Source organism: Talpa occidentalis, unplaced genomic scaffold (assembly GCF_014898055.3).
Source record: "Talpa occidentalis isolate TD23 unplaced genomic scaffold, MPIMG_talOcc4v2.1 talOcc4.13, whole genome shotgun sequence".
NCBI classification, from domain to species: Eukaryota; Metazoa; Chordata; class Mammalia; order Eulipotyphla; family Talpidae; genus Talpa; species Talpa occidentalis.
Genome location: NW_023601322.1, coordinates 76413719 through 76424422, shown reverse-complemented (window position 1 = coordinate 76424422; position 10704 = coordinate 76413719). Strand labels below are relative to the sequence as shown.

Here is a 10704-nt window from a genome sequence, read left to right as displayed (position 1 = left end):
ATTTCATGACCTTTGAAATGTAACCTCCACCCTCCTATCACTGTCAAGCTGATGTCATGTACTCAGTTTCTTTAATCCTCTTATGGTGACAGCCTGGTTTGTGTGGCAACAAGGGGAAGTATAGGTTAGGTCAGGTGCAGTGTCCACATAAAACAGGGTATATTTAAAACCCTTGCTCAGAATGCAGGGACCAATATATTTGTTTTGCCAATCTCTCACCAGTGGGGAACTTTGGTGGATGGTCCAAGGTTTTTGGCAGTTGCTTGGATGTTTAGAAAACAGAACATGTTATTACTGTAGTAATTAAGCTAGTATATTTTTAGGGCAATCAACAATCCTTGACAATACATCCCACTAGACATAAACATGCCCAAATTATGTGCACCTGATCTGCTATATGTACTGGGGTTTAAAAGACAAAAGGGGGCCTCCCCTGGTGGCGCAGTGGTTGAGCGCTGGGCTGCGAGGCTACCCGCAGCCTCTGCAGCGCCAGTTCATTCCCCGGCCGCCAGCAAAGGTCCCACAAAAAAAAGACAAAAGGAATGTTAAATAATACAGTAATTAGTTATTACTCATGTGACATCATACATATTAAATGTGACATCATACATAGTAAAAGGGGGTAGTGGAGCAGTAAAAATGTACAGTTTTAAGATGAATTCAAATTAAAGTTGCTAACAATTTACAATATAGCATTATACACATATGATACTGTAGGGTAAGGTAAAAAGTATCAGGCTTTTCTGCCCTCCTGCCATTAGGATAGATGACGGAATCCTGTGGTCCTGAATGCATGCCTGATGGAGGACACCTGGAGTAGGGTGTGGGCATATGTAGATGGGATTCACTGGGCTGAGACTGTGCTTTTAGGGGCAGTGTCGCGGGGACGCCAGCAGACGCTGAGAGAAGCAGAGAAGCTGAGAGCAGAGAAGCAGGGAGAACGCTGGAGAACCCAGAAAGAGTGAAGACTTGCTGGGGACTGGGAGGCCTGCCAGCCTCCCAGCCCCCCAGCACCTCTATCTGCCCTATACCCAGTAAATCCCAAAAAAAGCCTGCAAAAGCCACTGAGGGCTCCAGGACTCTGACTCCTCCCTTACCCGGTGTAAAGTCAGGAAGACCACAGGGCAGGTTTTGTGATCCCATGCAGACCAGGTAAAGGAGGAGTCAGAGTCCTCAGTGATTTTTGCAGGTCTTTTATTGGGATTTAGCGGGTACACAACAGGCAAGGGTGCTGGGATGCTGGGGTGCTGGGAGGCCTGCCAGCCTCCCAGCCCCCAGCAAATCTTCACTCCATCTGGGCTCTCTGGCGTTCTCTCTTGTTCTCTTCTTCTTTCGGCTTCCGTTCGTTCTTGGCTTCTGCTGATGTCCCCATGACGCCGCCCTTAAAAGCACAATCTTAGCCCAGGTGAATCCCATCTACCTATGCCCACACCCTACTTCAGATGCCCGCCATCAGGCATGCATACAGGACCGCAGGGTTGCATCATCTATCCTGATGGCAGGAGGGCAGAAAAGCCTGACATTTTCCCTTACCCTACACCCCGTCTGCTGGGATCATAGAAAACCTGCCCTGGGGCCTATCCTTCCCTTAAAGATATTATATGTGAACCTTATGGTAATCACAAAGCAAAAACTTTTAGTAGACATCAAATGATAAAGACATATAAACATCTTGTATGTCAATGACATTTCTATTCAAAAATGAAAATATAGAAAGTACTTACACGAATCATTCCACGTGCATGTTAAATCATTTTCTTCCTAACAAAGTAAAATAAGATCATTTTCAAATGTACACTTTGATCATTTTTGCATCCTAATAAATACAGTATCATATATTTGCTTTAAAAGGGGTTATTAAAAGTGAGAAATACATCTTTGCATGACATTTTCAGATTTATAAAAATGCTTTACTTCCCAGTTTAGAAGAATATGCTGAAGCATACACAGAGATGTTTGAGAATAAATTATGAGAAATCATATCGGCAATACTTATTTTAGAAGCATATTTCTCTTGCTGGAATTTTGATGAATGTCTTCAATGTATATTTATGCATATTAAAAACATTTGAATTCATCCTTGACTACAGTACTGCTTCTCAAATATTGAGCTTTGGAGCAGACCTAAGAGGTTTCATTAAAGGTGATTGTGTCTTGTTTTGGTTTATTTCTGGGATTACAATTGCCCCTATTCCACATCCTAGGTGGAAGAAAATCAAGAAAACTATAGCTCCTTACTTGCAAATACTAATAACACAAGGGAGGTTGAAATGTATTTTTCTCTCCTTCCACCTTATTTTCTTCAACTGTCATCTACATTACATAACTTGTTCTGCTTCAGGGTTAAGAACATTTTCATTTCCCCCTGAGCATCATTTCAGAAGGTAGAACCTAAACCTCAGAAACCAAGGTGTCCCAGGAGAGGTAGCTTTTTGTTTATAATCCATTCTCAACACACCAAACTATCAATTTCAGTGAGAAATATTCAAGACTAGTATCCATGGCTTGAATATTGAAAGGACTTTTAAAGAGAAGTTGATTTATTTCATTAATAAGATGCTACAATTTCCTCTTATATATTCTATCTCAACATGTGGTCCTCTATTAAGTATGCTGCCTTTTGATGATTTACATTTGAAAGGGTATGCAAAGTATTTTTGCAGATATTTTTCATCTCCCCTCACCGCTAACAGATTAGGAAAATGAAATGTGTTTTCTCTATTACTGATTTTTATCATTTTCCTGTGGCAAATGCAGGTTCTTATCTCTTGACTCTTAACACACATATCAGCATGTTCCTGTTTCATTTGCTATCTCATTAAACAGAGAGCTAAAAATGGGTGATAAAATGTGCAGTGGGCTCAAAGGACTGTCCCGAAAACCCTGTTACTCCTCCTGAGCACATTGCACAAGTGTGACACCAATTCTCTGTGTCAACATCGAACCTGATGGTTGCCTGGATCTTAGGACCACAGGCATAACTCTTATCCTTCCATCTTTCTAAGGGTCATCTGCAATAACCAGACCCAATGTTCGATCCCTGGCTTTGCCTTTCGCCTTTCTCCATAGCACTCATCACCCTTTGACATAGTATAAATTTTAATGTTTGTCTTTTTTTCTATCTATTTCACCTTAAACTCTAAGGCACAGAAAGCAAGAGCTAAGAACATAGCCTGGTAAATAGAGGTGATTAAATTTTTGTTTTCTATGTAAATTGTATCTAAGTGCCCAGGACATAGGTGACAAATTTTCCCAGAAATAACTGACTGAGATACTGATTGACTGAAGAATAAATAAACTTAGACCATACAGCCAGAGAATTAAAGAGTTGAGTAGAAACTTAGACTTGAACCTTCTAGCTTCAACCTTCTAGCTTCAAGGATAAGGGGGATGACACCCAGGTTGTAATGACTTAAGAGTGAGAACTAGTGACTCTCATATAAGTGAGAAACAAGGTTTAGATGATGCTCCAGCTTTCTGATCTCTGATCTGGCGTCCTGCCACATCTTTAGATTAATTTTAGAAAAAAAAAAAAACTAAAGAAGTACATTTCATATTACTCTGACTTTTCCTTTATATACAAATATTTATGAGAATATTCGAATAAACCACCCTGCATCTCAGTTTCATGCCACAGTCATTGTTAGAGCTTAAGCATCGGTAGCTTCTGGCTTTAGGCTGCTTTATTGTGAAAGCCCCTGCAACTTGTCTCTCGGCTGTTCAATATTACTTCTCACTATATGAGCCACAAGTGATCTTTTTAATTCCACTAAGCTGCTGAAGCTAATAAAAGTAAGGTCTTTTTGCCTCTCCAGCTCTCCTCTTGATGCAGAAATATTTTTTCTATGTTCTTTTGCACTAAATCCTCTTGTTTCCTAATTATCCAGAGGATGGAAAATCAAAAGAAAAAAAAAAAGCATCTGTGTCCAGCTCCTACTGGAACAGGAGAAAATACTTTCCAAACGATTTCTATTTTTAAAATAGATTTAATAAGTAGAAAATCTCCTTAACTTCAACCTTTGTATATTATTTGCCCTTTAAAAGTCAGTGAAAACAATCTTCATGCTTGGAATAGGCAAAAGAGAAATTCTGGGCTTTTGCTGTAATATTGTTGGTAGGGATGGTTCATTTGTTCATTTTTAATCATTATATACTTCATAGCAGAATAGAGTATCTTTTTAAAGCCATAAATAACTAATAGTTTTAACTTGAGAGGGTATAAAGATATTTGGTTTTATTTTCCCAGTTAGAGATAAACAGAAGTAAAAGTGCTTTTTCTAGGGTCACATAGCAAGAAAGTGGCAGAATTGAGCTTTTATTTCAGGTCAGCCTGATTCAATATCTAAGCATGTTTGACTATGCTATGGCCATTAAGGAGAGTTGTCATTCCCCTGATGAGTAATACATGTTATTCCTAAGCTAGTATTCTTAATGAAACTACACATTTTAAAATGATTTTTATTTATTTTGTTTGTTTCCATTTTTTTAATCATTGATTATTTTTTATTTCATCTACCAAACCACCTGGTCTTTATGTATTTTTAAATATTTAAATTGGATCCTAGAAACAAAGGTACTCAAGATTGAAAGTCTCCAGAGTCATCAAATTCAAGATCAGTCTGGCAGCTTAAATGTCTTTCATAATACTGGATAACTAGCATCTGATTGCTTAATGGACAACTTAAGTTACAGGGAATTTAGTCTTTCCATTCAAAGTAGGAATTAGTATAATGCTAATTATTAGAGCAGCCATTTATTTTGATAAATGTTCTTTATCTTTAAGGCTTTGAGTTGTGGTCTTTAAAAGCAGAACAAAACATAGTACTCTAAAACCTTACTCTATTTGGAAAGGGGAAGGATGTCCAAAATTCAAGCGCAGGCCTGTATATTGCCAGGTTAATAAAATAACCTTGATGAGCTTGATCTACTTGTGGTCCAAATTCACTCTGGTCCCTGCCGAGCTTTGATGCCACCTGGTGGTCAATGCTATATGACAGATACTATGATGTGTGTGTAGGGAATTCAGTTGATTACGTTCTGGTAAAAAGATACATTCAAACAAACAGTGACGTTATATTGCAAATTGTGATCATTTCAAAAGGGAATAAGGAACAGTGATAAAGAGAGGATAGCACAGGGCCTCCCCGGTGGCGCAGCAGTTGAGCACTGGGTTGCGAAGCTGCCCGCAGCCTCTGCAGCGCCGGTTCAATCCCCGGCTGCTCCCCGGTCACCGGAGGGTCCCACATGGCGCGCAGACCTCTCCTGCCGCCCGCTGCTCCCCTCAGCAGTGTGCTTCGGTCCTTCTGCCTGCTCTGCTCCCCGCTCTGGCTCTGGTGAATTCTCTCACCCTCCCGCGCTTCTGACTGTACCCAGTGCTTGTTTAAATTAATTAAATAAATAAATAAATCTTAAAAAAAAAAAAAAGAGAGAGAGAGGATAGCACAAAAAAAACCTAATGGAGAGAAGTGAGGGAAAGCCTCTTTGAGGAAGTAACATTTAAAACTTGATTTGGGAGTCAGTCTTATCGCAGCTAAAGGAAAGGGAAATAGCAGATGCTGACATCATCAGGAAATAAAAACAATGTCTTAAAAACTGCAAGAAGCGCAATGACTCTGACAAATTGTTAGTAGGAAGACAATGAGATTGGAGAAGCAGCTAGATGCCTGGAATTTGAAGGGTTTTGAAGAATTTTTGAAGTTTTCAGACTGCAATAGGAAGCATTAAGTTCAGGATGATACTGGAATGACAAGAGTGAAAGCAAGGAGACATTATCAAAATATGGCAGTGGTTTGGGCAAGTGGTATACTGGTGTCTTGGTCCAGAGTGGTAACGATGGATAGAAATAGACACCCAGCTGATTTGCTGGGAATTTGCTCTCTTTTCTTTTTGTTTTCTGCTTTTTTTTTTTTTGAGATTTATTTATTAATACAAGGGCTGTGGTACAGGCCAAATGTGTGGGAGGGTAAGAGGTGTCACCAGAGCAGGGAGCAGAACAGGCAGACGGACTGAAATACACTCCTGAGGGGAGCAGCGGGCGAGACAGGAGAGGTCTGCTGCGCCATGTGTGTCTCTCCCTGGCCGGCCAGGAATTGAACCCATGCTGTGGAGGCTGCGGACAGCTTCACAGGACTGTGCTCAACCTGCTGAGCCACCGGGGAGGCCCTCGTTTTCTGCTTTTACACTTATAATGTGTTTCATGTACATCCCATGAATTTTTGAATGAGGTAATTAGAACTACCACTGGTTGAACTAAAATCAAAGATTTTTGTTTTATCTTCTCAGCTACAGATTGTATCAGGGCTAGCCCTCTAAGCAGCAACTGTACCCATTAAAAATCCTACCATTATTTGTGTTACCTTAGAAAATGAGAGGCAAGGGCCTCCCCAGAAACGCAGTGGATTGAGCGCAGTGGGTTGAGTGCAGCTGTCCGCAGCCTCCACAGCACAGGTTCAATTCCTGGCCGGCCAGGGAGAGTCCCACATGTGCGGCAGACCTCTCATCACGCCCGCTGCTCTCCTCAGCAGTGCTTTCGGTCTACCTGTTCTGCTCCCCACTCTGTCTCTGGTGAATCCTCTCACCCTCTGTGCCTCTGGCTTGCACCCCAGCTATTATATAAATAAAAAATAACTCTTAAAAAAAAAAGAAAATGAGAGGAAACATTGCAAATCTAACATCAAATTGGCCAGCTGACCTTCAAACAGATGCCAAAAAAGAGAATGGAAATGAGAGACAGGAAAGAAAGGTTTCTTCCTTTCTTATTCTATCAGGGTGTTTATCCAGGTTCCTCTCAGATGTGAATGAGAGACCCATATACAGTGGCAGGATAATTTAATAGGTAAGAACACAAGCTCTGATTCAAGACTGGCTGGTCTTTAGTTTGAGCTGTACCACTATTTGGACAAGTTACATAACCTTTTGGTGCCACAGTTATACCTCTGTAAAATGAAGATAAAAATAGAACCCATTTCATAGAGTTGTGGGGACAATGAAATGAATAATATAAGGAAAGTGTTTAGAAGAGTGTCTGGCACATGGACAGGTTAAAAAAATACTAGCATTTAAGTTTGAAAGGTCAATATATAGTTGCTTACTAAATACTTTGAAAATGAAATTGTCAGCAATAATCAGGTTATATATTTAGAGTGAGACTAAAAGTACAGTGTTTCAACTTTTTCTATTTGCTACCTGGAGATGAGTCATATATTGGAAATACTTTCTCACCAACTTACACCCAAAAATTCCAAGATCAGCAAAAGGATGAAATGAAGAAGAGGGAAAATGAAAGCAGCATCTGCGGTTTCCACGTATCTTCCTTTTCCTATTAAGAACTTTAAGAGAGAGGCTCTTGGATTTTCACTATTTCTCCAAAGATGGAAGTCTATTAGAAGAACTTCTTCACTTAAGAGCCTCTTAACACCTTTAATTAGTGCATTACACATGTGGAAAGAAATAAATTTTTAAAAAAGCTCTCAAGACATGCCATGGATTCTGCAGTGACTAACCTTGAACATAAATAAGGACATAAATCCTTCACTGCATTTTCTCTTAAAGGATTTTAGGAGATGCTAAAAAATAGTTTTGTCTGGATAACTGAGTTGGCTTGTAAACAACAGTCTGCAAGAGTAATATTTCCCAAGATGGCACTCTAATTTTTTTTATACCATCAGACCACTTTGGCAACAGCCAAAACATTCAAGAATAACAGTTAATGACTTAGCAAGATGTGTCTTAGCAACTGTCTGGCCAAACCACCAAACCCTACAGAAAGGGAGAATGAGCTCAGGAGGTAGAAAAAAATTCCATCATGCATGATGTATGCTAGGAATATTATAATGACTCAATAGCATGGTCTTTATTTCCTATTGGGTTTAAAATGCTTTCTTCTTGAAGCCAGTTCCTCTCAGATAACAACTGTACCTTCCTAAGTCATCTCCTGATGTCCCCAAAGTATTAAAGTGTGTTTGTTCCAGCAGGGTCTGATCCATTCCCAGGGCACGCTCACAGGGTGATTCTAGCTTCCTATTACAGAGAAACAGCATGCATTAATCAAATGTTGTTTTATCTAATGAGTAATTGTACTAAGGTTTGCTTATTAAGTACTGAATTTTAGGGCCTCCCTGGTGGCGCAAGGGGTTAAGATGCAACCGATAAAGCTGCCTGCAGCCATTGCAGCACAAGTTAGATGCCTGGCCGGGGGGCTACCCACATGGCACAGCAGACCTCTCCTGTCTCACCAGCTGCTCCCCTCGGCAGTGTATTTCAGTCAATCTGCCTGTTCTGTTCCCAACTCTGTCTCTAGTGAATCCTCTCACCCCTTCCACACCTCTGGCCTGTCCCCCAGTTCTTGCATGCATAAATAAATAAATTTTTTTTAAAAAAATCTGAATTTTAAAACAAATTACCATTTGAAGACATTTCTTTAAAAAAAAAAAAACCTACTTTACCCTTATATCAGTATATTTTATTAGTATACCTTCATATTAACAAGGAACATGTCTCCCTCATTTTTTCCCACCCAGAAGAGTATACATTTCAGGGTTCTTTACCAAAGGAGATCTCTCTCTCTCACTCAGAAGCAGATGAGATTTCTCTGACTGGAAAATTTGAGAGCTTGTCGTGGTCAATTTCTATTTTTCTCTGTAATCTCAGTCTTCGGGTTCTCTTGCTCTTCTCTCCTCCTCCTCCTCTCTCGTTTCTCTTTCCCCTCACCCCACAAGTTGTATGCTGGCAGCAAGATGCATTCTCAGCTATACCTTCCTCTATAAGAGCTTGTCTTGCCTGTAGGTATTTTGCAATCTTATCTGCTTTCTGTCATGCAGTAACCTTATCAGATTTGGTTGTCTCAGGAGATTGGAGAGGATGAGTAAGAGCTATCTGGCAGTTTATTTTCCAGAAGAAAGTAAATTCAGTTCAGAGGTATATAAAGAAGGCTGTGAGAGCTGTTAATGCCAAAAAGTAGCTAATTGCTAGGGGGCTGCAAATGGGCTGCTGATATCCTCAGGGGTGCTAGAGTGAGACTGGAGGCAGTGCTCTGCCACATAAAGTACCTCCAGCATCTAAGCAAAATGGGGACATGGAAATTAAAAAGGCTGTGAAGCTGGTGGGGAACTGTTCCTTCCGATTTATGTACCAAGGGAGAAAATTATAGTGTCAGGTGAGTTAACTGTCAATTCAGTTGACATAAGACAGACAGGCAGAAGGCATCAGTGGTAGCACTTAAAGAGCTATTCAAATCCTGAAATCAGAGGTTAACTATTTCAAAGTCCAATCCGAGGACCTGGTTTTAAGACTAGCAGACTTACACAGATGGTTGAAATCACAGCCCTTGCAAGTTTTCTTTATGAATGTCAGGGCCCTGATGGAGAAGGAACGAGATCCTGAAATATGGATGAGCCTAGGTGCTTAAGACCTAGACTCTCAACTTTACCCTGAACCATCTAAGTCAGCAAAAGTGTCTTTTTCCTATAAATCACCCTGTCCTTGCTTGGAGACCATTTAAAGGCCTCGTGTGAGGAGTATGCTTCTAAACCACTACTAGATTCAGTTTCAATATGGCCTTCACCAGGGAAGAATTAACCCTGCTTTGAGAGGAAATGGATTATTCATCAACAACTCCGCAGGAATTGGCTAATGAATACTGGCAGAGACTGAAAGAGCATGCTGGGCACTGGATGAGGAAATCCCATGATTTAGTATTCGATGTCCTAGCAATGACACCTACAGTTATTCCTTGGCTGCTAATCTAGGTCCTTGCGGTTGGAAAAAATGCTAGAAAAACTGGAACTCTATGGATGAATATTGAGGAAAGACTCAGAAAGCAAGTCATGTCAGAAGGATTTATTACATAAGGCCAGAGAGTAGTTGCCTGTGTTCCCCTAAAGGTCCCAGAGGAAGATCCTCTTCTCTCTGGCCATTGGAATTTACTAGTGAAGAAAAACAAGTATTGCTAAGAAGCTCAGTGGTGGGTGAACTCTTTAGCAAGGGCCAAGAGTATGAAGTCCTCTTATGGATCTGGGTTCTGTGGAGAAGACAGGATTCCAGATAAACAAAGGTCAGGTAGAGCACTTAATTTGGATGTGATTATTCTAATGGGCATGGAGCCCTGACCTGTGAGGATCAACCAGGGGTCATACTTAAAGAATATGGTGATAACAGGGTCAAGCTAGATGGCCAATCAACAAGAGAATTGCTTAATGTTGATAATAAAAATGATCAAGAACACAGTCTTATGTCAATCATAGTCATGATCTCTTGCCAGCTTACAGATAAGAGCCTGTTCTCTGACCTGAAAGCCATAGATTAAAGAAAAATAATAGGTCCCCTTAAGAGTAGATACTGGGGCCTCCCCACTGGTGTAGCGGATTGAGTGTCGTGCTGTGAAGTGGTCCACAGCCTCTGCAGTGTGGGTTCGATCCCAACCGGCCAGGGAGAATCCCACATGGCGAGGCAGACCTCTCCTGTCTCGCCCGCTGCTCCCCTCAGTAGTGCTTTCAGTCCGTCTGCCTGTTCTGCTTCCCACTCTGTCTCTGGTGAATCCTCTCACCCTCCTGCGACTCTGACCTGTACCCCAGCTCTTATATAAATAAAAAAAAATCTTAAAAAAAAAGAGTAGATTCTGAAACCTTTGTGCAATATTTATGATGATTCTTCCCCAGCCTTCTCCTTAGGGATCCATAACTACATCCCCACGTAACATGAATTCAC

General features: G+C 40.7%; 1 long non-coding RNA gene across 1 annotated transcript; it reads right to left on the bottom strand.

Moving 5' to 3' along the window:
- Positions 1-1724: 1724 nt before the first annotated feature.
- Positions 1725-10677, bottom strand: LOC129145639 (uncharacterized). The gene is made up of 3 exons (XR_008551485.1): positions 10623-10677; positions 7918-8019; positions 1725-1761 (listed from the first exon to the last, which is right to left on the bottom strand). It is a non-coding gene; the product is annotated as an uncharacterized LOC129145639 (long non-coding RNA).
- Between the last annotated feature and the right edge of the window lie 27 nt (positions 10678-10704).